At 45.1% G+C, this 26,497-nt stretch overlaps 1 long non-coding RNA gene across 1 annotated transcript; it reads left to right on the top strand.

Moving 5' to 3' along the window:
- Window positions 1–13,621: 13,621 nt before the first annotated feature.
- LOC141084109 (uncharacterized) lies at window positions 13,622–26,207 on the top strand. Its single transcript, XR_012230931.1, has 3 exons — window positions 13,622–13,737; window positions 22,719–22,777; window positions 26,110–26,207. It is a non-coding gene; the product is annotated as an uncharacterized lncRNA (long non-coding RNA).
- The last annotated feature ends 290 nt before the right edge of the window (window positions 26,208–26,497 follow it).

Genomic DNA, 26,497 nt, shown 5'->3' with positions numbered 1-26,497 from the left:
ATTCATACAACATACATACTGTGAGGTGCCAAGGGGAGAGGTACTAGAAAACAGGTATATTTCTCCCCGTTTCATTTCATATGTCTCCCTGTACTGATGATGAAGCCAGTTTATTTCACTGTAATCCAGTCCTGGTTTCCTTAGTGATCAGCATGGAAAGGACTGGTAGTTCCCCCTCCACTAATTCAATCCAGGTTTTGGTTTCCTGACTGGTCCAGCTGATATAATCAGGAGCTGGGATCTCTCAGTCTATCTCATCTGCTGAGCTGGGAGCTGACACAGTAAGATTACATGGACTTCTTTGCTGTTATATAGGTTTATTTTGTAGTTAGCCTGCTATTGTTAGTTAGTGGCCAGACGGCCTTAGATGTTTTATTTCATGTTTGGCATGTGAAACATTGAGTAACAAGTGTGCACAATAAATTTGCCATGTTCATATCCATGTGGAACTTGCTAGTCTGCTGAAGTGACTTCATAGCCACACGCTTGTGCCAAAGCAAAGATCCCAGCTGAGCTATCTATTCCCCACAATACATACATACTACATACATACTACATATATACTACATTCATACAACATACATACATACTACATATATACTACATTCATACAACATACATACATACTACATACATACTACATTCATACAACATACATACATACTACATACATACAACATGCTACATACGTACAACATACATACTACATACAATACATTCATACAATACATTCATACAATACATACATATAGACATAAAGTACATATAACATAGAGTACATACTCACCATCACTTGTCACTTTGATCCCCGAAGCCAGTGTCATCTGTAAAAAATATTAAAATAACAAACAACCAATATACTCCTTGATCCGCAGAAATCAACGAGTGTCCCACGACGATCTCCTGCAGTGCATGACTGAGAGGTTACTATTGTTCATTGGTCTCACTTTATGGCAAAAGCTGCGTGGGAATTTTCTCACACAGCAATGCCAAAAGTGAGACTAGGGACTATTTTTTTTACAGTGGCGGAGGAATACAGTGCGGAAGGATACCTACCTCCCGTCATTGTATTCCTGGAGCCCCTAGAGAGCGGTCGCATCAGCTGATGCTGCTGTTCTCCATGGGAGATCGTCGTGGGACACTCGTGGATTTCTGCGGATCAGGGAGTATATTGGTTGTTTGTTATTTAATATTTCCCGATATCGGAAGGTATCGCTCAACACTATCTGATGCATCTGCCATAGGAAGCTGAGCAGAGGCCAGGGCAAAGGCAACCAAAGCACCACCAGTATGCGGAAACACATGGCAGCCAAGCACCCTAGTCGGTGGGCTGAACAACAGGGTACCAAATCAGTGTCTGCGACTGCGGGTTAAACCACTGCCATGTCGCCTGTGATACGTCCTTTCCAATCCGCTGGGCAGGAAGCAGGTGATCATCATGCCTCTTGCTTACAAGCTGCGGTTGCACAGACACAGGCCACAATCTGCCCAGCAGATTGGAAAGGACATATCACAGGCGACATGGCAGTGGTTTGACCCGCAGTCGCAGACACTGATTTGGTACCCTGTTGTTCAGGCCACAACAAGCTCATCCACATGTTTGTCCCAGGAAAGCGTCCAATTGTCCATGCCCCAGATGCATGAAAGGACGCATAAATACCAAGCCACACACTCGCAATCACAAATGCTGAACGTGCACATTGCCAAGTTGCTAGCCATGGAGATGTTGCCATTTAGACTTGTGGGGACACAGTCTTTCCGTGATCTTTTGGCTGTGGCTGCCCCATGATACTCTGTTCCCAGCCGGCACTATTTTTCCCGGTGTGCCGTCCCCGCGTTACACCATTATGTCTTAAACAATCAAAAGCGGGCTCTCACCAACGCCGTAACTGGGAAGGTCCATCTTACAACAGACACGTGGACAAGTACTTGTGGCCAGGGACGATACATCTCTGTCACGGCTCACTGGCTCAACCTTGTGGAGGGTGAGACAAAGTCTCAAACTGGACCATCAACACATATCCTACCTATGCCACGAATAGCGGGCCCAACCTCAATCACGGTTTCTGCCTCATCATATACGGCCAGTCTCCCCTCTTCCTCCTCCTCCGCCTTGTCATCCTATGCTGAATTACCCTCCATATCACTCCCAAGTTGGGAGCTGTGCAGCAGCGCATCGGCAAAGTAGCAAAACACTCTGCTGAACCTGATCTGCTTAGATGAAACACCACACACTGCAGCAGAGCTGTGGCAAGGAATAAAACAACAGACCGATCAGTGGCTCTCCCCACTGCAACCCCAACCTGGTCTGGTTGTCTGCGACAATGGGCGAAACCTGGTGGCGGCTTTAAAGCTCAGGAAGCCGGTACATGTGCCATGCATGGCTCACGTGCTGAACCTAGTGGTGCAGAAATTTATAAAAACATACCCTGACTTGCCTACCTACTTGAGAAGGTGCGCCGTATTTGCGCCCATTTCCGCCACTCTTCAACCGCTGTTGCTGGTCTTGCAGCACTTCAAAAGCAATTTAATTTGCCAAACCACAGACTCATTTGCGACATGCCAACACGGTGGAACTCAACATATCATATGTTGGCAAGGGTAAGTGAGCAGCAGAGGGCACTTTCTCAATACCAGCTTAAACATGCCCGTCACACTGAGACTCAGCCAAGACACATAACAACTGTCGAGTGGGTGTGGATTGCTGCTATTTGTGAGGTGCTTGATAACTTTGAGTACTGCACCAAGCTTGTGAGCGGTGATCAGGCTATTATCAGCATAACCATCCCTGCTATATCTGCTGAAAAAATTGCTGCAGAATCAAAAAATGGAATCTTTGCATGCCCAGCAGATGGGTATGGAGCAAGATTTCACATTGGTTGATCCTAACCAGCCCAGCCAATATCATCAGGTAACATTGGGGGATGAAGATGATGATGAAAATGAGGAGGGAGAGGACTTCTCTTTCAGTGGTACCGAGGGGAAACCTCATGATACAGAGGGGAATCCCAACCTCAGCTTCATGTCTGTCCTGCATGGGTGAGCTGAAGAGGAGGAGGTGGAGAAGAAGAGTCAGTGTGAGCAGAGGATGGGTATTGTTCCTCCTTCAGGGGTCACAGAAGATTTGCCTCTTTGCAGCTTGGCACACATGGCACACTTCATATCTGACTATCTGTGCCAAGACCCTCACGTAATCACATTTTCAATAGCAACCTATACTGGTTGGTCACCCTTCTAGACCCACGGTACAAGGACAAATTTCCTTCGCTACTGTTGCAGTCACCAAGGGGTTTCACAATGGAATCCTTTAAGAAGGCCGTTGTCGATCATTTGATGGCAAAAGCACCCTCAGACACCACTGCTAGCAGAGATACCAGCTCTGTGCAACAGCATGCATTAATGGGGAGAGATACACCAAGCAGGTCCAAAAGAGGTGGTGGTAAAATGTCCACAAATTGGGCTATCTTCAATAAACTGGCTCATCACCAAGGACTAGCTGGAACAGTAGCAATGTCAAGGAGGGAGAAGTTGAACAAAATGGTCAACGACTATCTAAGTGACCATACCTGCGTCCTTCCTGATGCTTCTGTACTGTTTAATTACTGGGTATCCAAGCTGCATAGTTGGCCCGACCTCTCCTTCTATGCCTTGGAGGTGCTGGCCTGCCCTGCTGCTAGTGTGATGTCAGAGCGTGTTTTCAGTGCCGCTGGGGCAATCATCACAGATACACGCACACGGTTGACAACAGAGAATGCAGACAGGCTGACTCTGATAATATTTAACAAGGAATGGATTTCGCAACAGTATTTAAGCCCTCCATATCACAGTATCCCAACCTAAAGTCACCCAACACGTTTTTTTTTTAATTGGTGATCACATCCATTCCTTCTTATACAAGCCCCTTTTCTTCTTCTTACACATGTTTTCAAAACCTGCTTCTGACACATGTACCTCATGGTCTATAAGCTAAAAACAATGTTACGTTAATTAATATTTCCCATCGGAGGCACTTGTGATGAAAGTGAGACCCTTCTTCCTTCATCAACCATGGTATCATGCCCCTTGAGATAATTTTTGGAGACACTATTGCTATGCCTGGACACTGGGCACGGCCACCTCTATGCTAGTAGTCCTAGCTTCATCATAATTGTTTGACCCTTCAGACCTGTCTTGCTTCCTTCATCAACTATGATACAGCCCCTTGGGCTAATTTTTGGAGAAACTATGGCTATGCCTGGACACTGGGCATGGCCACCTCTTTGCTAGTAGTCCTGGCTTTATCATAATTGTTTGACCCTTCAGACCTGCCTTGCTTCCTTCATCAACCATGATACAGTCCCTAGGGCTAATTTTTGGAGACACTATCGCTATGCCTGGACACTGGGCACTGCCACCTCTATGCTAGTAGTCCTAGCTTCATCATAGTTGTTTGGCCCTTCAGACCTGTCTTGCTTCCTTCATCAACTATGATACAGACTCTTTGGCTAATTTTTGGAGGCACAATGGCTATGCCTACACATTGGGCACTGGCACAACAACGACAGTAGTCCAAGCTTTATAATTGTGAATGCCTTGTGATGATGATGATGATGATGGGTGGCTTCTTCCTGCGTTAACCATAACACAGCCCCTAGGGCAGATTGCTCTCCTTACACCACTTACACACTTAGCTGTCAGAAGATTGCCTCCATAATCAGTCGCTCTTACGACACTTCTGATATATCATAGGCACTGTGTAAGTGGCGTACGAGTCCTGCTCTTCCGGCAAAAAACCACAGGACTTCAAATAGTGTTTGTACATTCTAGTGAAGCAGTGGTGTAAAAACAATCGTTTAGCCCCTGACCAGGTGCCCCCATGTTATATACATTTGTTTACAGCATACATTTTTTAGCATTTACCCATTTTTTAGCCTTTTCCTCAGCCCCCAGACCACTTTGCAGGGTCCAGCAGACAATTACTCACATTTTCCATTGACTTTCATTGGACTCGCTATTCGTACCGAATACCCGAGTATTAGGGTATACTCAGTATGAGTATAGCGAGTCCGAATACTTCAGTACTTGCTCATTCCTACCGCTCACCTGTCTGCACCGCAGGCACACCTGTTATGAATGGGTCATCGAGGAGGAAAACAAGACCAAGCCAAGTCACAGAAAACCAGAGAAATTGGTAACTACGCGGATTGCGGACCCTTGATCCTAACCACACAACTAACAGCAGCCGTGGAGCGTACCTACGATGATTCTAGATGCCTCGTCACAGCCGGAGGACTAAATAAGCCTAAAGCAAGAAAAGGGAAAATCTAAAACTGCCCCAGAGCAGACCCCAAAGGAATAGACAGCCCCTACACATGTATTGACGGTGAGACAAGATGAAAACACGAACACAGGTAGGAAAATAGGCTGAGCAAACAATGGGGCCCACACTAACTAGAAAGGACAGGAAAGGAAAGATGCTGTCTGCAATCACACTAAAAAACCCCGCAAAAATGTCCAACACTTCTGATAGCAAAAAATACCCTGAAGTCACTAGACTTCTCCCACTATATCAGCACTCGGGCATATTCTGAGAACAGAGCAAAAAGAGGCCAATCTAATAAGGGACATAAAGCAAACTGGCACATACAGTGACATAAGAGTGGAAAATTCAGCACAGTCCCAGCCAGGGCTGGCTGACCACACAAAAAACTGAATAGACCAAACCAAATCAAATGTGAACATTAGCAAAGACAACTTAGCTTGAGAAGGCAGGAACTGAGATGGAAACTAAGACCTCAGGAGGCAGGAAAAAGTCACCAGCATGGGAATAGGGAGTCGGCTGTCTTAAATCCAGTCTGAGACTCCAGATGTCCAATCCTCTTCCTCATTATCAGGTGGTAGGTCTCTGTTAATTAGATCAGCTTCACTACCTCCTGCCACCACCAGAGGGAGCCCGGAAAGAGAACTCACAACTCCTCTGTCAGCACAACCAGCTCCCTCACCAGAAACCAGAGGCAGACCTGAAAATGAGTTCACAACACACACCCGCAGCATCACCGGCGCCCGCGCTTCCTCCCTCTGCCACAGCCGGCCGTTAAATGATGACGTCATCCAGCGGCGCTGCGTGTGAGAGGAAACGCCAGCACTGGGCAGGACGCATCGCTGCAGCTCTGCTGCCATTTTCTCTTGCAGGCAGCGGAGCTGCAGGGATCGCTACCTGCCCACCGCACATGAGGGCAATCTGGCCAGGGGCCCCCTGGAGCCTCGGGGACGGATACACAGGCAGATTTCCCTCATTATTAGCCGCCCTGCAGGGGACCCCCTCCACCTCCGGGCCCCGGTGCAGCCGCATAAGCTGCACAGGCGGTATGTCCGCCTATGTGTAAAAGAGCTAAAGTTGAAAAGAGAATGGTTTCTACAAATGAATAATGATCCTAAACACATGTCAAAGTACACAATAGACTACCTCAAAAAGCACAAGCTGAAGGTTTTACAATGGCCATCACAGACCCCTGATCTGAACATCATTGAATATATCTGTGACCAGACCTCAAAATAGCAGTGCATGCAAGACAACCCAGGAATCTCACAGAACTGGGAGAATTTTCCAAGGGAGAATGGATGAAAATCCCTCAAACAAGAATTGAAGGACTCTTGTCTGGCTACAAAAAGTGTATACAAGCTGTGATACTTTTAAAAGGGCGCACAACTTGGTACTAACCATGCAGGGTGCCCAAACTTTTGCTAGGCCCATTTTGCTTTTTGTAATTTTTAGAATGTAAAAGATGAGAAAATATATATATATATTTATACATATACTGTATATATATATATATATATATATATATATACACTCACTGGCCACTTTATTAGGTACACCTGTCCAACTGTGTGTTAAGACTTAATTTCTAATCAGCCAATCACATGGCGGCAACTCAGTGCATTTAGGCATGTAGACATGGTCAAGACAATCTCCTGCAGTTCAAACCGAGCATCAGTATGGGGAAGAAAGGTGATTTGAGTGCCTTTGAACGTGGCATGATTGTTGGTGCCAGAAGGGCTGGTCTGAGAATTTCAGAAACTGCTGATCTACTGGGATTTTCACGCACAACCATCTCTAGGGTTTACAGAGAATGGTCCGAAAAAGAAAAAAAATCCAGTGAGCGGCAGTTCTGTGGCCGGAAATGCCATGTTGATGCCAGAGGTCAGAGGAGAATGGGCAGACTGGTTCGAGCTGATAGAAAGGCAACAGTGACTCAAATTGCCACCCGTTACAACCAAGGTAGGCAGAAGAGCATCTCTGAACGCACAGTGCGTCGAACTTTGAGGCAGTTGGGCTACAGCAGCAGAAGACCACACTGGGTACCACTCCTCTCAGCTAAGAACAGGAAACTGAGGCTACAATTTGCACAAGCTCATCGAAATTGGACAGTAGAAGATTGGAAAAACGTTGCCTGGTCTGATGAGTCTCGATTTCTGCTGCGACATTCGGATGGTAGGGTCAGAATTTGGCGTAAACAACATGAAAGCATGGATCCATCCTGCCTTGTATCAACGGTTCAGGCTGGTGGTGGTGGTGTCATGGTGTGGGGAATTTTTTCTGGGCACTCTTTGGGCCCCTTGGTACCAATTGAGCATCGTTGCAACGCCACAGCCTACCTGAGTATTGTTGCTGACCATGTCCATCCCTTTATGACCACAATGTACCCAACATCTGATGGCTACTTTCAGCAGGATAATGCGCCATGTCATAAAGCTCGAATCATCTCAGATTGGTTTCTTGAACATGACAATGAGTTTACTGTACTCAAATGGCCTCCTCAGTCACCAGATCTCAATCCAATAGAGCATCTTTGGGATGTGGTGGAACGGGAGATTCGCATCAGGGATGTGCAGCCGACAAATCTGCGCCAACTGTGTGATGCCATCATGTCAATATGGTCCAAAATCTCTGAAGAATGCTTCCAGCACCTTGTTGAATCTCTGCCACGAAGAATTGAGGCAGTTCTGAAGGCAAAAGGGGTCCAACCCCTTACTAGCATGGTGTACCTAATAAAGTGGCCAGTGAGTGTATATATTGCTCAAAGAAATAAAGGGAACACAAACAGCCTGTTGCAAATGGAATAGTGTCCCCTTTATTTTTTTGAGCAGTATATATTGTGGTACAGTAAAGGGTGTTTTACTGGATGGAAGATATGTTTCTCCCAGCAGATTAATGTTTGGCCGGGTTTTTTCCTAAAGACGGGACCTGCGATGATGTCAGGGTCACATGATCAGCCCATGTGGTGTCTATTTCACTGGTGGGAGGGGTTAGGCCCTATGTAATGGAGGTTGGTAATTGCCCCAGGGTGAGTGTGTGTTTCTGGGAGCTACAGGAACTTGTGTGGGCTCAGCCTGAAACTTGTATACAGGATTCCCGTGCTGCAGGACTATAGCAGCAAGACTCGGAAGAAGTCCGGGAATGGCACCTGGCGGATGCTGCAGGACCTGGCAGCCGCTTAGTTACGCCCATCCCATGCAAGGGGTGAGTCTGGGACCAGTGGTTCTCCAAGCAGGAGTATGTGTTTGGTTTTCCTTATGTTCTGTTAAGCTGCTGGTAACTGAGTGACATTAAAACCACTGGAATTGGACTTTATGCCTGTGTGTTGCCTCGTTACTGCCACCCGGCTATTGCCTACCGGAGCGAATCCCTACAATTGGTGGACTGGATGCGGGCAGAAGCAGTGAGGCCAGACTGTTTTGTTTTTGATTTGTACCCCAGCCTATGTCCTGGGTGAGACGAGTGGCAGAGACCCAGGCGGGGAACTTTCCAGAAATGGAGGCCACGGTAAAAACGCTCATAGAGGCCATGCGACAGCAGCAGCAGGCTATGCAGCAGTAGGCTATGCAGCAGCAACAGGAGACCATGCGGCAGCGGCAGCATCAACAGGAGGCCATGCGACAGCAGGCTATACAGCAGCAGGCTAGCAGGCTATGCAGCAGGAAACCAATCAGCTGCTGATGCAGCATATCACGGCAGCGCAGGCAAAAGGAGCGGACCGGGGAATCCATGATATTCGAAAGCGGTTTGTACAGCGATTCCCAAGATGGAGAAATCGGACGATGTGGAGGCGTATCTGGAGATGTTTGAATGAGTTGTTGAGAGAGGGAAGCTGCCCCGGGACCAGTGGGCTGATGTCCATGCTCCCTTTCTGGCCCCAGGACCGTTGAAAGCGTGGCAGGACCTACCCACAGAGCAAAGGTCGGACTACGCGGTCGTTAAGGGTGAGATATTGGCACGCCTTGGGGTAAATGTGCTAGTGCGGGCCCAGCGGGTACACCAGTGGGAGTTTACCTCCCCCAAGCCAGCACGGTCTCAGTATTACGACCTGTTGCACCTGTCACAAAAGTGGTTGCAGCCTGAGGTGTTGTCCCCCACGGCCATGCTGGACCGCCTAGTGACTGATAGATTTTGGAGGGCTTTGTCCCACTTCCTCCAGGCATGGGTCGGACAGGCATCCCCTACTAATGCCATGCAGATGATAGACCTCATAGAAAGGTATGGGGCTACCAAAGAACTACAGGGAGGGACCCCCCGAAAGGTAACAGGAAGGTTCTCTAAGTCCACACCCCTGGTTCGGCGAGCGGAGCCTAGGAAGGCCGCTCAGGACTTGTCTGGGGAAGTATGGAGCCCCATAGTCTGCTGGCGGTGCCAGGAACCAGGTCATATGAGAGCTGATTGCCCCCACCTGACTGAACCCATGGACACCAATTTTGGGTACCGCCAGTCCCACTATGCCGAACCGATGTGTGCAATGGGCTCCCCGAAAGGGCCTAATATGGAACATTTGTGTCGGGTGGAAGTGGAGGGCACCCCGGCTGTGGCCCTATTGGACTCAGGGAGTCTTGTAACCCTGGTACGAGCCAGCTGGATACACACCAGCGAGTATACGGGTCGGAAAATTGGGGTGTTGTGTATACATGGAGACTTAAGAGACTATATAATAATAAATAATACATTTTATTTCTATAGCGCCGACATATTCCGCAGCACTTTACATTTCGGAGGGGATTTGTACAGACAATAGACATTACAGCATAACAATAATCACATAGATTATAACCAATACCAAGAGGAATGAGGGTCCTGCTGGCAAGCTTACAATCTATGGGGAAAAAAAGGGAGACACGAAAGGTGGGTGGTAACAGTTGCCCTGATTGTATGGACCAGCCATAATGTTAAGTGTGTATCAGTACAGATACACACTTAACATACAGGACTATCCCACCGCACTAGTGGTAATCAGCACGCCAGCGGGGAGGCGGTGCCACGAGGTGGGGGTTGTGACTAATTTACATTATGAAGTGATAATTGGAAGAGACTTTCCGTTGTTTTCTGTGCTGTGGCCATCTGTTGTCCCATCCACCGAGCAACTGCTGGCACCAGAGGCAACCAGGTTACATTCTCCAGAAGGGGGGCATGAACCTGGTGGCCCTGAGGAAGAAGTGCTGGCAGTAGGACTAACCTTCCCTTCGGTGGAGGAGGGAGAGAATTCTCCCATATAAGTGTTGGCTGGAGAGGTGGAAAACTTGCCGCCGGGACCCGAGTTGTCAGACTTAAATGTATCAGGTGACAATTTTGGTACTGCACAACTCCAAGACCTTGCTTTAGCCCAGGCCAGAGAAAATGTACTGTTTGTCAATGTGGAACCCCAACAACCGGGGGGCAGATACGGTGTTGCCACGTTTTGAGTTGAATCAGGATTTGTTGTACCGAGTGGAGAAAATACGGGGAGAAATGGTAGAACAATTACTAGTACCTCAGACGTATCGGAGGCTGGTAATGGATTTAGCACTTGCGCATGTACTTGTGGGGCATTTGGGTCAAAAGAAGACCCTCAACCGGATTCTGCAGCGATTTTACTGGCCAGGGGTTCATGAGGAAGTTAAACGGTACTGTAGCTCCTGTCCAGTATGCCAGGTAATCAGTCCCCAGCCTCACTTTCGGAGCCCTTTGGTGCCTTTGCCAATTATAGAGGTACCCTTCGAGAGAGTGGCTATGGACCTGGTAGGGCCTCTCAATAAGTCGGCAAAGGGACACCAACATATTCTTGTAGTTCTAGACTATGCTACCTGATATCCTGAGGCCATTCCACTGTTCCACACATCAGCTAAGCTTATAGCAAAGGAACTCATGGGTATGTTTTCACGGGTGGGAATTCCGCAAGGGATTCTAACAGACCAGGGAACCCCCTTTATGTAAAAAATTATGAAGGAACTCTGCCGCTTGTTAAATGTTAAACAGTTGCGCACATCGGTCTATCATCCCTAAACTGATGGTCTCGTAGAAAGGTTTAATAAGACGCTGAAGAGCATGTTAAAAAAGGCAGTTTCCAAAGATGGGAAGGACTGGGATCTCTTATTGCCATATTTGCTGTTGGCAGTGCGCGAGGTGCCTCAGGCATCTACGGGGTTCTCACCCTTTGAACTATTGTATGGCAGTCATCCGCGGGGTTTACTCGATATAGCCAAAGAGGCCTGGGAGAATCAACCTACCCCCCATAAAAGTGTGATAGAACATGTTGCAAAAATGCAAGGGAGAATGGAGACAGTCCTACCCTTGTTCCGGGAACATATGGGGGCAGCACAACGGTCACAGAGTCGGGTCTATAACCGGGAGACTCGGGTAAGAACCTTTAGCACTGGGGATCGGGTCTTGGTGCTGGTGCCTACCGTAGATAGCAAATTTCTTGCAAGGTGGCAGGGACACTACGAGATCATGGAGAAGGTGGGGCCAGTAAACTACAAGGTACACCAGCCAGGACGGAGAAAACCAGAACAGGTTTACCATATTAATTTGCTTACACCCTGGAAAGATAGAGATCACCTTGGGGGGGGATAGTCCGCTGCCAGCATTTCAGATGGAAAAGGCTCCTCTACCTCGGGGCGAGACAGGAGAAATCCAACCCGGGGTCAAAATTGCAGATACTTTGTCCCCTAGACAGGTTCAGGAGGTCCGGGAGTTCATTAGCCGAAATACAGATGTTTTTTCGGAGCTCCCTGGACGCACCTCCCTAATCCAACATGACATTGTCACAGAGCCACAGGCCAAGGTCCGACTAAAGCCATATCGGGTGCCTGAGGCCCAGCAACAAGCCATCTCGTAAGAGGTAAAAATGATGCTACAGTTAGGGGTCATAGAAGAATCTCAAAGTGAGTGGGCCAGCCCAATAGTCCTAATACCCAAGCCTGATGGGTCTCTAAGATTCTGTAATGATTTTAGAAAACTCAATGAGATTTCAAAGTTTGACGCCTACCCCATGCCCCAGGTTGACGAGTTGATAGAACGCTTTGGGCAAGCACGGTATTTTACAACTCTCGACCTCACAAAAGGTTATTGTCAGGTACCCCTAACAGTGGCGGCGAAGAGAAAAACGGCTTTTATAATACCTGAGGGGCTGTTCCAGTATAAAGTGTTACCCTTTGGTTTACATGGCGCTCCAGCTACGTTCCAATGGTTAATGGATATTGTTCTCCGTCCCCATCGCCGCTATGCCTCAGCCTATCTAGATGATATCATTGTGTTCAGCACTGATTGGGAAAGCCACTTAGCAAAAGTACTGGCAGTGGTAGATTCCCTGCGACAAGCAGGGCTAACTGCCAACGCAAAGAAGTGTCCCATAGGGTTGGAGGAAGCCCGGTACTTGGGGTATGTCATTGGGAGAGGAGTTCTCAAGCCCCAAGTAAACAAAGTGGAGGCAATTCAGAACTGGCCGCGCCCCCTCACAACAAAACAGGTAAAAGCCTTTTTGGGTTTAGTGGGATATTACAGGCGGTTCATTCCCAACTTTGCAACCCTGTCCGCGCCTTTAACAGATTGTTTAAAAGGGAAAAAATCTGTGATGGTCCACTGGAATGATCAGTTAGAGGAGGCCTTTACAAAATTAAAAGGGGTACTGTGTGGTACACCAGTCCTGATCACTCCAAATTTCAAAATAGAGTTTGTGGTGCAAACTGATGCCTCGGAGATAGGCCTCGATGCCGTGCTGTCTCAGGAAGTTAACGGGGAAGAGCATCCTGTTAGCTTCCTAAGCCGGAAGCTTACCCCAACTGAAACCCGATACAGTATTGTGGAGAGAGAGTGCCTGGCCATAAAGTGGGCTCTGGAATCGTTGCGTTACTATTTGCTGGGGAGAACATTTAGTTTGGTGACAGATCATTCCCATCTTATGTGGATGAGTCAAGCTAAGGAGAGGAATGCTCGAGTCACCAGGTGGTTCCTGTCCCTGCAAAATTTTAAATTTTCAGTGGAATATCATGCAGGCAGACTACAGGGGAATGCAGATGCCTTGTCCAGAGTTCACTGTATGTCATGTGTCCATCCCCTTGGGGTTGAACATAGGGGGGAGGTATGTGGTACAGTAAAGGGTGTTTTACTGGATGGAAGATATGTTTCTCCCAGCTGATTAATGTTTGGCCGGGTTTTTTTCCTAAAGACGGGACCTGCGATGATGTCAGGGTCACATGATCAGCCCATGTGGTGTCTATTTCACTGGTGGGAGGGGTTAGGCCCTATGTAATGGAGGTTTGTAATTGCCACAGGGTGAGTGTGTGTTTCTGGAAGCTACAGGAACTTGTGTAGACTCAGCCTGAAGCTTGTATACAGGATTCCCGTGCTGCAGGACTATAGCAGCAAGACTCAGAAGAATCCCGGGAATGGCACCTGGCGGATGCCGCAGGACCTGGCAGCCTCTTAGTTACGCCCATCCCGAGCAAGGGGTGAGTCTGGGACCAGTGGTTCTCCAAGCAGGAGTATGTGTTTGGTTTTCCTTATGTTCTGTTAAGCTGCTGGTTACTGAGTGACATTAAAACCACTAGAATTGGACTTTATGCCTGTGTGTTGCCTCGTTACTGCCGCCCCGCTATTGCCTACCAGAGCGAATCCCTACAATATATATTACCAAAAATATAGAAGAAATGTGTCATCTTTAACTTTAGGCCTTTTTAGAGATCATTTCATCTTGAACTTGCTTAACTGTTCACAATAATTGTAATTTTTATCAGGAGTGTCCAAACTTTACATGCCACAGTAAGCCCTCCACTGCCAGCTTTACCTTGGCTTGTTTTCAAAAATTAATGTATAGTAAACTACACAAGCACGGCACTAATTATGCTTCTCACAAATATCTATCTATCTACCTCATAGTTATCTATCTATCTATTTGCACATGTAATCTAACATACCAAAGAGAGACAAAAACACTTGCATCAAAACCGCATGCTACAAAAACACAAGGAAACATGCAAATGAGCTGAAGTGCGGGATTCATGCTGAAATTCAGCTGCGTGAAAGCCAAACACTGATCATAGGAACATAACCTAATCAAAATCAGTCATTTTTTTGAGTACAAGAAAAATGACTGATGTCTGAATGAGGTCTTACATGTGGATTTAGCTGTGGATTATGTTGCACATATGCATAAATTTCATCCTTTGCATTGCTCATAAATCTGCACAGAAAATCCACAACTTGTGAACATGCCCTTGGGGCTAACTGATATGATACTCAGAATGCTTTAATCCGTTCTGTATTACAGCTCCAGCAGAGTGGACGAGATGTTAAGTAATCTCGTACACATGCAACAGAGAAAGCGTTATGTTCACACATTGCGCATTTGTTGGAGAATAATAAAGTGCTACCTAAGTAGAGATTTCCACAAATCCCATTTACATGATGTGGATTTTAAAAACCTGCTGAATGTTAGGTTTTTTATGTGGAAAAATTTGAAGATTTCCCCCTTTTCATTGCAAAAGGATCAAATCTGCGACATGTTTGCAACAAAATCCATAGAATTATCTGTATGTATTAAAGATAAATCAGCAGAAAATCTGCCACTTATAAAAATACCCAAAAATCTGCAGGCGTCCATTGTCTTGAGCTGCGAAATTGAAAGCCAAAGCATTCCAATTTAATTTGTAGATTTTCACACTTGTTTTCACAGCTTGCCACAACAAAATCCACTGAGGTTTTGCCACTGTTTACTATGCTACATATATGCTGCAGCTTTTCACGTCAGTTCTGTGTAGATAGAATCGTAGAGTTGGAAGGGACCTCCTGGGCCATCTGGTCCAACCCCCTGCTCAAAGCAGGATTCGCTAAATCATCCCAGTCAGATGTCTGTCCAGCCTCTGTTTGAAGACTTCCATTGAAGGAGAACTCACCACTTCTCGTGGCAGCTTGTTCCAGTCATTGATCACTCTAACTGTCAAAAAGTTTTTTCTAATATCTAATCTGTGTCTCCTCCCATTCAGTTTCATCCCATTGCTTCTAGTCTTTCCTTGTGCAAATGAGAATAAAGTTGATCATTCTACAATGTGACAGCCCTTTAGATATTTGTAGACAGCTATTAAGTCTTCTCTTTTGCAAACTAAACAATCCCAAATCCTGCAACCTTTCCTCATAAGACAGGGTTTGCAGACCAGTCACCATTCTGGTTGCTCTTTTCTGAACTTGCTCCAGTTTGTTGATGTCTTTTTTAAAATGTGGCGCCCAAAACTGGACACAATATTCCAGATGAGGTCTGACCAAAGAGGAGTAGAGGGAAATAATGACTTCACGTGATCTAGACTGTATGCTTCTGTTAATACATCCTAGAATTGCATTTGCCTTTTTGGCTGCTGCATCACACAGTTGACTCATATTCAGTCTGTGATCTATTAGTATACCCAAGTCTTTTTCACATGTATATTAAGATGTATTCTTAAGACAGGAGACACTGTAGTGTCTGAGTGGCACTCTCATCTATGTAGCTACAGCTCAGACTCATTCAACTGTTGGATAGATACAGGTTTCTTAAGTTCAATAGGATCCTGAACTGTCCATTGAAGTTTTAAGCTAAGTTCACACTGGGTGTTCTGGCTGCAATTTTTCTCTGCAGCAAAACCGGATTTCTTGCTAGGAAAGAAGCTGCGGGAAAAAACGCATGTTTTAATGTATTTTTGTTGCTTTTTGGGCTATCTTGTGTCTCTCTGTGCATGCTAATAAAGTTTAGTGCCCCTAGAGAAAAAATAATACTTCCTGGGGAACTCTGATCTAGAGGTATGGTTCTACAACTCAAGTCCTCAAGGCCCACTAACAGAACATGTTTTCAGGATTTCCTTAGTATTGCTCAGGTGATAATTGTATCACCTGTGCAATACAAAGGAAATCCTGAAAACATGATCTGTTGGTGGGCCTTGAAGACTGGAGTTGAGGAACCCTGCTATAGATCATGATCGGACTGGAAAAAAAATCGCACAGCACTCGGACCATGTGAGTGCTGTTCAATTTTCACAAACCAATGTCCTTTGAAAAGCCGACAATTCAGCAGTCGCGTACAGTAAATTCACAGCGTGATCCGACAGGAAAGAATAGATTACATACAGTATATATACTTAAAATAGATACAAATATTTCAGTGACATATACAATTAGTACATTGTGTGTGCAGCTTACTGTACATGTATTTAATTATTAAATGGTTATTTCTCTGAAAAAAAATTACTTGGGCTCCAGCATAATTTTATTAACCAGCAGAGTGAAAGCCGACAGCTAATGTTTATAGCCTGGGAAGGGGGTAATACCCATGGACCTACAAAGGCTATTAATATAAGCTCACAGCTGTATACTTAGCTTTTACTGGCTAGTAAAATGGTGGACCCCCCAAAAAATGATGTAGGGTTCCCCTATAAATTAATAACCAGCAAGGGCTAGGCAGACAGCTTTGGGCTGATATTAATAGCGCCATGCATATTGGCCCCCCAGGATAAAAAATTTCAGCTCTCAGCCACCCCAGAAAAGGTGCATTTTATAAGATATGCCAATTCTGGCACTTATCCTCACTCTTTACATGTGCCCTGATGCGGTGGGATAATAGTTGAGGGATTAATGTCACCTTTGTATTGTCAGGTGACATCAAGCCCATAGCTTAGTAGTGTAGAGGCATCTATAAGATGCCCCCATAACTAACACCATAGTCATATTGCAAAAAAAACCACACACAGAATAAAGTCTTTTAATTGAAATAATGACACAGACTCTTTTACTAAATCTTAATTCTACCATACTTACAGCATTGCCAATTCCAGTGATGCCATTGTCTCCTGCAAGAGAATTCAAATTAAGAAAAACAACAATATCCCTCACCTGTCTGTCATTCTGTCCCACGCCGTAATCCATGTCTGGGGGATAAACAGTTTTCAACCTCTACAGTGCCAATATGCAACCGTCCAGGGTGAGAACCACTGGTGAATGAGCTACTGTGAGCGCTGCATCAGTGACTAGAGGTGACATCATCGAGGTTACTGCCGGTCTCTGAGGCCGCGTTCCCAGCCAGGCTGAACTGACGTTACCTCGGTGAGATTCCCACTAGCACCTAGAGAAAGTTTCACAGTGCAGAGGCGAGTTCACTGCAGTTCAGATTCACAAAAGTGAAATTCTCCCAGTCATCGCAGTTCAACCCGGCAGGGAAAACAGGGTCAGTGACCTGTGGTAACCTTGATGATGTCACCACTATTCACTGATGCTGCACTTGCAGTCACCAGTGGTTCTCAACCTGGACGGTCTCATCTTGGCACCGTCCAGACTGAAAACTGTTTATCCCCAGACATGGATTACCGCATGGGACAGAATGAGAGACAGGTGTGGGATATTGTTTTTTATTTTTGTTTTATTAGAGAAGATAAGTGATTCAGTGGAATTAGGCGTTAAGTGAGTATATTTGTTATTTTTAAATAATAAAGTGTTTTGTTTTATTTCAAATGGACTTTATACTTGCTGTGTCTTTATTTACAATATAACTATAGTATTAGTAATGGATAGCTGTCTTATAGACTCCTCTACATTACTAATCCTTGAGCTTGATGTTCTGCCTTCCTCCACGTATAATGCTGTGTGAATTCCAGCATACGGCTAAACCCTTCATCCACTTCCCAGTGAAAAGACTGTATGGATTCTTTAGTCTATATTTATTGAGATGATGAACATTGAACAATAATAGTGGATGATAACGGGTAAAAACTACAAGGAAATAAACAGTGTATCAATACTGGCAGATAACAGAGACAACAGCCTGATACAGAGTGCAATTACATCAGTAACTAACATTACAGAGGCTGCACAGTAACATTACAACACAGCTATGGCAAAGTACATGCTGCAACACTATCATGCTCTATACAGAAATGCAACCTATTTGTAAGCAGTGTAAAAGCATTAACTAACTAAGAGATACAGAGGCTGTCTAACACAGACACATAAATGCATTAGCGTCTCACCAGAATCCACTGGTCAGGAGGAGAGAAAGAAGTGAAGAGAGAGAGCCAGGGCAATAGTGTATCACTAAGAAAAGCCCGGGAAAGATGTGTACATATCTTTTCCTGCCCGGGAAAACTAAGGGGGCAGTTCTATGCATAACACACTATTCCTTAAAGGAGACATTCTCTCTCGTTAACAGAAACAAGATAAATGTGTATCTAATGACCTCTAAAGGCTGTAACTGGTACTACGCTATGAATTTTAGCTAGCTGCTCATGAATGGGCAGAACACTTGATGTCACCTGACAACACAAAGGGGACATTAACCCCACAAATATGAACCCCACTTGCTACCGCTACAGGGCAAGCGGGAAGAGCCAGGCAAAGTGCCAGAATTGGCGCATATAATAGATAAACCTTTTCTGGGCAGCTGTGGGCTGCTCTTTTTAGGCTGGGGGCAATATCCCTGGCCACTTGTGAGCCTGAGAATACCAACACCAGCTGTCTGCTTTAGCAAGGCTTTTTATCAATAATGGGGGACCCCATGCCTATTTTTAAAAGTATGTGTTTAAATAATTTTAAACAACTGCATGGAGACACCTCTATTCTTGATAACCCACCTTGCTGAAGCTGACAACTGAGGGATGTAGCCCCCAGCTGTGAGTTTTGCCTAGCTGGTTATCAAAAATACAGGGTGTAATGGGGTCTTCTGTGCTGTTATACCTCTTACATTACCACCCCGTGTTTCAGGAGGTCCACTCTGCTTTTTCTTACTTCTGGATGAAGGACACTGGCTCACAAGGCTTTGTAACATGGGAACATATAAAAGATCACTGCTTCTCCACGTATTTCCAGTGTGACAATATTTTACTCACCGGTCTCAGAATATATATACATACAGAGAACAGGACAATCAATATGTGGCGAGCCAGTAGATAACAAGCTCCAATTAAGACGCCAGACGTACATAACAATAGCCGCAGGTGGCCGGTGACTCCCGATCATTTACCGTGGGATTTACAATGGTGGGGGGAGGTCAGAAGTGAGATCTCATTTACCTCTGCCCAAGGGTCGCAGCCGGTCAGTTGCTGCATTAGGGGTAGGCATCTCACATTGCATCTATCATACATGCATCTCCTATTTGGGGTGCTGGGGGGGTTCTGTAACACAGGGGAACCCACATAGATTTTTTTTTTTAAATTATTTATTTACAGCGCAGGCATCCTTGCTCTCACTGTTATTTGCAGCAGCAGGCATCGGCTGATGGGAGCAGTAATTCCATCAGCCGACACCAGTGACTGGAGGTAAATTTTATACGTGTTATCACAGCTGCTGGCTCACGCTGTCTTATGATTTTACCACCGATCAGATGCGGTAAACACTGGATGTTCGGGCTCCCAAATCAAGTGAATAGGGTCCAGGTACTGTTCTGGTACCAGAACCCAAATTTTTTGTAACTGAATCCACCGGACACGAATATCCATATGTCCTCCAATCTCAACCTATAACCTGTTTGACGTCACCGCGACCGTGAGAAAGTTCTCACACTCACGGTGTCGTCAGGAAGGTTATAGGAATTCACCGCGAGACACTGAGCAGTGGTAGCAGACGCTGCTCAGTGTCTCTTCTGGATGACAGGTTGTATGGTCGCATCATGCAACCATGCAGCTGGCCATCTAGATGCATTGGTAGCAGACTGTGAGGTCACATCCTGCTGTCCTTGACTTTTCTACAGCAAAAATGCTACAACAAATTTTTCAAGTTAATGGATGAAAAACTCTGAAAGAAGTGACATGCTCTATGTCCAAAAAAAACATGCAAAACACAAAACATTGATGACAAAAAACATTGTGTGAGCATGAGATTTCTGAAATCTCATAGGCTTTGCTGGAACCTTAAAAAGTAGCTGAAATTTAGCATAAAGAACGCAGCAAAAACACCTAGTATGAACATAGCCTTAATGGTCTGCCTCATTACCTCAACCTTAGGCTGGTTTCACATTAGCGCATTTTCAGCGCGCGCACGGCCGGGGGTAGCTCCGCCCCTGAGCCGGCTCTCTGCCCGGCGTGCCCGCCCCTTCCCTGTAGCGCCGCCTCCTAGCGGACAGCGGCGCCTGCGATCGGCGCACCCTATCTTTAGCATAGGGTGCGCCGATCGTGCGCAGGCCGTGCGCTAGTTGCGCTTTGACCTGCGCTGCGCACTTTTGACGGTGCGCCGTGCGCGCCAAAATCCGAAAAGTTTGATTTTGGCGCGCACGGCGCACCGTCAAAAGTGCGCAGCGCAGGTCAAAGCGCAACTAGCGCACGGCCTGCGCACGATCGGCGCACCCTATGCTAAAGATAGGGTGCGCCGATCGCAGGCGCCGCTGTCCGCTAGGAGGCGGCGCTACAAGGAAGGGGCGGGCACGCCGGGCAGAGAGCCGGCTCGGGGGCGGAGCTACCCCCGGCCGTGCGCGCGCTGAAAATGCGCTAATGTGAAACCAGCCTAACTCAGACTTCTGTTATTTTTGCATATGAGAAATACAGATCTATTTTGATTAATTTTTTTAATTAAATTTTCATCCATTTTTGGCCTGTGTGTCTGTGTTTAGCATTAGTGTGTTATATGGTTTTCTTGTATGCAAAATAAAAAAATAAAAAATCCAAGCTTCTTCTACCCACTAAATAGGAGAAAAACAAACAGCAGTCACATGAAACTTGATGGTGCATGAGTGCTATCCATTGTTTTCAGGGTCCCACTGACTTGCAATGGCAAATTTCATCCATTACTTGGATGAAAAACAAACGCTACTTAATTTTTTTTTTGTGTGGATACTACGTATGAAGAAACATAACTGCATGTACTGCATCTAGACTATAATGGCACGTGTCCTACCTCTGAAAAACACATACTCGTATATAACGCATGAGTGAAAAATGGATGTCTGAGTCCTAGCACTTCAGAGATAAAGTGACAAAGCCAGCATGTGGCTCCCAACAATTGTAAATTATGGTGTTGTGGTAACAGACTAAGGGCCCCGTCACACATAGTGACTCACCAGCGATCCCGACTACGATATGAATTTGTCAGGATCGCTGGTGTGTCGCTACAAGATCGTTGGTGAACTGCCAAACAGGCAGATCTCAGCAGAGATCAGGACAGCGACACGCTGGTAATAAGCGACACACGTCGCTTAGTTACCCGCAGTGTACGTTAAGATACCAGCGCGCTGGAGCAGGGAGCTAGTAACCAAGGTAAACATCGGGTTTCTAAGTGCCACGCGGCACTTAGAAACCCGATGTTTACCTTGGTTACCAGCTTCAGCTTTCTGATCGCTGGTCTCCCGCCTGTCACATGCAGCGATGCGTGCTGACCAACGTGAGACCAACGATCAAAAAAATGTCCTGGCCATTCCAGGACGATCAGCGATACCCGGCAGGGGGGCCGGTCGCTGATAAGTGTCACACACAGCGATCTCGCTAGTGAGATCGCTGTGTGTGACGGGGGCTTTACATATGTCAGCTCCAATAAACTATAATGCCACGGTAACACTATCAGTATTTGGTGATTTTTTTACCTCAGTATCTGTAAGCCAAAACCAGGAGATGGTGATAAATACAGGAGTGATGACGTGTTTCTATTATACTTTTCCCCTGATTGTTCCAGTTCTGGTTTTGGCTTACACATACTGAGGTAAAATACTGACCGAATACTGAATGTGTGAATGTGGCCTAACTCTTTTCTCCTAACATATGTGAAAATCAGTTAGGCCTCATTCAGATGTACGTTTTTTTCACGAATAAGAAAAATGGACCAATTATTTTGATCAGAGCTTGATCAGAGTGTGGTCCGAGAATCATCAGTTTTTCTCATACGGGGAGAAAAAAAAAACGTTTCTCCACATCTTTCTGATTTGAAACGCTTCAAATAAACCACTACTTTTCTAGCAAATCCTACCTGGATCTACGTCTCATTCTCTTCAGCAGCGCGGAAATTGTCCAGAGAAATCCTTTTACCTTTATAATAAATGGTCACTTGCTGACCCGTGGATCTGCTGCAGCTGATACCTACATTCTATGGGGTGGCAGTGAAATGTGGAACCCTATTGGCAATAATTTCTCCTACAGCCTTATCGACAATTCAGTTAAGGTGGGCTGTGTAATGATTGTGACTGACACCCAACATTTGCTACATGTTTAGGGCAACATGATGACTAAAATGTTCCTAAACTAAATATTGAAATAATATAAATAATATAAGGAAATATTTTGTTTGTGTATATTTCAGCCTAATATAAGAATATGTAAACTGTCATCCATTATAACGGGTCATATAACGATGAGGAATACTGAATTGTTATAAACTAAAGGTAAAATGAATCAGTATTGGTCATTGTGGTCTGTGCGCTGAGAATGGTTTTCTATTTTCTCTTCATGACCAAGAGTTAAGGAGCCCAGTGTGAATGATGAACTGTCTCTTCCCGCAGCACATTACTACATGTTCAGTATGACAAATCCAGACTGCTTGTGAAACAGCACCAGCACAGTAAGTACATGAGAGCAAATAATAGTAACACTCTCAATAACTAAGAAGATTACAGCACAGAAAAAAATTAACGTAATAGCTCCTAGTGGTTCCTTCACTGTTATGTGCGTGAAATTTGCTCTATCAGGAGTGACTGTCAAGATGTTTTACAACCCAACAAATCTATTTTTTTTAAGTGGTAACTGTTTATGTGGTAAAGACTCACATCAAGATGAAGAAAACAATGTTAAAATGTGGAAAATTTATATATTGAATATCGCAAAGTATTAAATTAATATTTTAGATGGTTTATTACATGGTTAGAACTGTATAGGTGCTGAAGATTCACTTCTATAAAATGCCCCTAAAAATCTATGAAAAATCAGAAAAGTGTGTGTGTGTGTGTGGTGTGTGTGTTGTGTATGTGAGGTGTGTGTGGCGTATGTGGCGTGTGAGTTGTGTTTATGTGTTGTGTATGGCGTATGTGTGTGATACGTGTGTGAGCCTAATAATAGATGCTATGTGCATACATCAAATTTCGACTTGCAACTCTCCTCCTTTTTTACAGCTAGCTTCTGCCTGGTAGTGCACAGTGTCTGGCTTGCAGCCTATTAGTGACATTCATTCTATTAGATTAAAGCAAACCTGTCACCAGGTTTGACCAATATGAGTTATGGCCACCGCCTTTCAGGGCTTATCTACAACATTATCTGATGCTGTAGATAAGCTCCCAATCCGACCTGCAAGAGAAGAAAAATAAGTTTTATTATACTCACCCGGCGGGCGGTCCGGTCCGATGGGTGTCGCTGATCCTGGTACGGCGCCTCCCATCTTCTTGCAGTGCTGCCCTTCTGCTTGCTTCATGGCTCCCCGACATCATGCTCCTGCACAGGCGTACTTATCTGCCCTGTTGAGGGCCTCTCTGACTCTGACCTTTCCCGGCACCTGCGCACTGCAGTACTATCCACTGCCCTCAACACGGCAAATAAGTACGCCTGCACAGGAGCGCGATGCCGGTACCCACATTCTCTCTTCAGGACTGTAACCCTTCCAGTGTACCAGATACTGAAGAGACCGACGAACCAAGCAAGAATCAATGATCATAGCTATCTGAAATTTCAAATTCCCATCATCAATGACTGCCGATGGAAGTGTTGGTGATGGTTCAGAGGACTCAACATATTGATTAGAGACCGGTGAATCACATTATGAATCCTAAAAGTGAGTGGCAAGGCAGAATGCTACAGGATTGATGATGGCCACAATTTTCTAAGGACTGATGAACCTGGGTCGAAGTTTCCAAGAAGGAACCTTCAAACTAATGTTCCTCGAGGACAACCACACCAAACCACCAATGCGCAGGTCTGGACCCAATCTGCCACACACTTATATTTGGACCCCGTCCTCTTCAAATTATTCAGAAACCCTTGCCACACAGATGTGATAGGTGATGAAAACCATTCCTCTTCAGGTATTTCTGAAGAATGATTCTTATTAAAATGGCAAAACTGAGGATGAAACCCATATGCTCCACAGAATGGAGACTTACCAGTAGACTCATGACAATGGTTATTCACCGCAAATTCAGCTAGAGGTAAGTAACCCAAATCCTCCTTATTCTTAGACACAAATCGCCTAAGATAAGTCTCATCATTCTGGTTAACTAGTTCAGTTTGCCCATTAGACTGTGAATAAAAGGCTGAAGAAAACGACAGATGAAAGCAAAACGCTTTCCAAAACTTGTAAATAAATTGCACCCCCCTGGTCAGAAACAATATCGGTAGGAATCACACGTAATTTCATGACTTTTTTTATATTATCTTGCGCTAAGGTCTTAGAATTGGGTAAAGTGCAATGAAATGAGACATCTTGTGGAATTTGTCCACCACCTCGAAAATAACTGTATTACCTGCAGATATAGGTAGATCAATGATGAAGTCTACTGATAAATTAGTCCAAGGTCTACTGAGATTCGCCAATGGTTGGAGAGACCCAGATGGAGAGTATGAGGGATCTTAGAATGCACAAAAGCACTGCAGGAAGCCACATACTCTCAAACATACTGGTATACCGGTTGTCCACCAAAAAAGCTGAGTAAGGAGATCTGTGGTGTACTGGCGTAACTACCGGGGTAGCAGCCGAAGCGGTTGCTTTGGGGCCCGGCCCATATACAATGCAGGATTACAGGATTGAAGGGGGTGCGTCTTGAAGGGGTGTGTCTTGAAGGGGGTGTCTTTGAGGGGGCCCCGTTTAAAAGTTTGCTATGGGGCCCAATCAGTTCTAGTTACGCCCCTGCTGTGGTGACTTAATACCAGGATAAAGTTGGACCTTTATGGAAGAGTGGCCGGATGGAAGCCTCTCCTCAGTGCCAGACATATGAAAGCCTGCATAGAGTTTGCTAAAAAACACATGAAGGACTCCCAGACTATGAGAAATAAGATTCTCTGTTCTGATGAGACGAAGATAGAACTTTTTGGTGATAATTCTAAGCAGTATGTGTGGAGAAAACCAGGCACTGCTCGTCACCTGCTCAATAGAATCCCAACAGTGAAACATGGTGGTGGCAGCATCATGCTATGAAGATGTTTCTCAGCTGCAGGGACCGGACGACTGGTTGCAATTGAAGGAAACATGAATGCAACCAAGTACAGAGATGTCCTGGATGAAAACCTTTTCCTGAGTGCTCTGGACCTCAGACTTGGCCGAAGGTTCACTTTCCAACATAACAATGACCCTAAGCACACAGAATAAACTAACAAAGGCGTGGCTTCAAAACAACTCTGTGACCATTCTTGACTGGCCCAGCCAGAGCCCTGACCTAGCACAATTGAGCATCTCTGGAGAGACCTGAAAATGGCTGTCCACCAATGTTCACCATCCAACCTGACGGAACTGGAGAGGATCTGCAAGGAAGAACGGCAGAGGATAGCCAAATCCAGGTGTGAAAAACTTGTTGAATCATTCCCAAGAAGACTCATGGCTGTACTAGCTCAAAAGGATGCTCCTACTCAATATTGAGCAAAGGGTCTGAATTCTTATGACCATGTAATATTTCAGTTTTTCTTTTTTAATAAATTTGCAAAAATTTCTACATTTATTTTTTATTTTTAATTATTTATTTTATTTATTTTTCATTTTCTCAATTTTAAAATTTTTCAGATTTTTAATTTTTTTTCATTTCTTTGATTTTTTTCATTTTTTTTCAATTCATTCACTTTAATTCAATTTTCATTTTTTATCTCATTCATCTCTACATTTATTACTATTATCATTTTTATTTTAATTATTTTACAATTTTGTTTACATTTTGAACATATTTTCCTACTATTGCATTAACCCCTTTACTCCCACAGGTGGTTTGCATGTTAAAGACCAGGCCAGTTTTTACAATTCTGACCACTTTATGAGGTCTTAACTCTGGAAAGCTTCAACAGATCCCGGTGATTCTAAGATTTTTTTTTTCGCGATATCGGATATGCCTCCCTCACTACAGCCAAGCCTCAGACTGAACCACACAGACGCATCGCTTCCGGTTTCGCGATACTGTAAGTACCACGCTCAGCCTGCATTTATTCACCGATGCTACCAATGATCATACACCACACAGCACAGAACCATGCCAGAACCCCTTGACAATGAGACACACAGTTAGTAATATCCCTCACCCCCACTTCTTTTGACTCTTGTTGTCCAATACATAGGATTAATCCTAATTTACCCCAGTGACTCATGTTATTCACG

The sequence above is a fragment of the Dendrobates tinctorius genome, unplaced genomic scaffold (assembly GCF_039654945.1).
Source record: "Dendrobates tinctorius isolate UK_male_01 unplaced genomic scaffold, ASM3965494v1 ptg000022l, whole genome shotgun sequence".
NCBI lineage: Eukaryota > Metazoa > Chordata > Amphibia > Anura > Dendrobatidae > Dendrobates > Dendrobates tinctorius.
This window is presented reverse-complemented; position numbering and strand designations above follow the sequence as displayed.